The sequence below is a fragment of the Galeopterus variegatus genome, unplaced genomic scaffold (genome assembly GCF_000696425.1).
Source record: "Galeopterus variegatus unplaced genomic scaffold, G_variegatus-3.0.2 Scaffold1174, whole genome shotgun sequence".
Lineage (NCBI taxonomy): Eukaryota > Metazoa > Chordata > Mammalia > Dermoptera > Cynocephalidae > Galeopterus > Galeopterus variegatus.
The window spans coordinates 346,237-347,756 of NW_007727285.1; the positions used below are offsets into that span (position 1 = coordinate 346,237).

At 40.4% G+C, this 1,520-nt stretch overlaps 1 pseudogene; it reads left to right on the top strand.

Moving 5' to 3' along the window:
* The window catches only part of LOC103592576, an 11,471-nt pseudogene extending 10,222 nt beyond the window's left edge, over nt 1-1,249 (top strand).
* Nucleotides 1,250-1,520: the final 271 nt, after the last annotated feature.

A 1,520-nucleotide genomic window follows, 5' to 3' on the forward strand; every position in this document is an offset into this window, starting at 1 on the left:
TCTATGCTTTATATGTCCTTCCAATATAGACATAAAGAGAATTTAATAAAAATTGTAACAGCTAATTCTCTTCTTCAGGAGTCTGGTGCCCCTGCAGCCACTTGTATCACTGCCACTGACCCACCAACCACCGCTGTCCCCTGCTCTGCAGCTGCCGCCACTGACACCGCCCATGTCGCCGCCACCTCAGAATCAGCTGTATGATTAGGCCACAATCTTCAAGTAAACATATTCCTCAGCTCTGAGTCACACATTTATGGGGTTTCTGAAGGGCAGGGGAGATTACCGCCAGGCACAGCACGAGCTCTGTGCAGAATAGTGAACTGTGAAATTCATTACCAAGAAGCCCCCTTAAGAGTGGTTAAGCTGGACACAGAAGTGTTGAATTGAAATCTGCACAGCACTTTACAGGAGTTCTGACCTGGATGGGGTGAACCTTGAGGCACTTGCTTTTTACTGCCTCAGTAGTACTAGATGGAAGAATTGTTGCTTCTTGTTAGGAGATTCATTTCATTTACCATTACTCCCAAGTTCATACTCAAAGCACGGAGAATTTCAAGTGGAGTATACTGAAGTAGACTTCAGTTTCTTTACATCATTTCTGTATTCAATTTTTAAAATTCTTTCATAACCTTATTGAGTGTTTTTTAACTAAATTAACACAGCTCGAATGAACCACCCCAGTTCCTGTGGAAGTCACACACAAGAACATGAGGTTTCTTAATACACGTAATCAATCCAACCAAAGCAACCTTAAAAAAATGTATAGAGGAACTTAAGAGGTATGGAGTTACCACAATAGTAACAGTATGTGAAACAACTTAGAACACTATTCTTGTGGAGAAAGAAGGTATCCATGTTCTCAACTGGCTTTTTGACAATGGTGTTACCACCGTCCAACCAGATGGTTGAGGACTGGTTAAGTCTTTTGAAAATTAAGTGTCATGAAGAACCTGGTTGTTGTATTGCTGTTNGGACTGGTTAAGTCTTTTGAAAATTAAGTGTCATGAAGAACCTGGTTGTTGTATTGCTGTTGATTGTGTCGCTGGTCTTGGGAGAGCTCCAGTGCTTGTCGTCTTAGCATTAATTGAAGATGGAATGCAATACAAAGATGCAGTACAATTCATAAGACCAAAGCAGCATGGAGCTTTTAACAGCAAGCAACTTTTGTATTTGGAGAGGTATCATCCTAAAATGCAACTGCGCTTCAGACTCCAATGTTCATAGAAATAACTGTTGCATTCAATAAAACTGGGATGCTTGATGCTATTTCCTTGGAAGTGGAACTTGAGACAGGACCTAATTTGTCGTACATATTAGCCAACATGTTTGCTTGGTGAATAAGTCTAATAAAGCCGCCACAGGAGTATTGAAAAGCAGTTTCACCAGGCCACAATCTTGACAGAATTGCAGCCTCTATGTTTGGGTTACAATCAAACTATATGGACACTTAGCAAAAGATTCTTGCTATTTACCATTTAAAATGTGCTTATTAATTGACCTTTCCTGAAATCATGAGG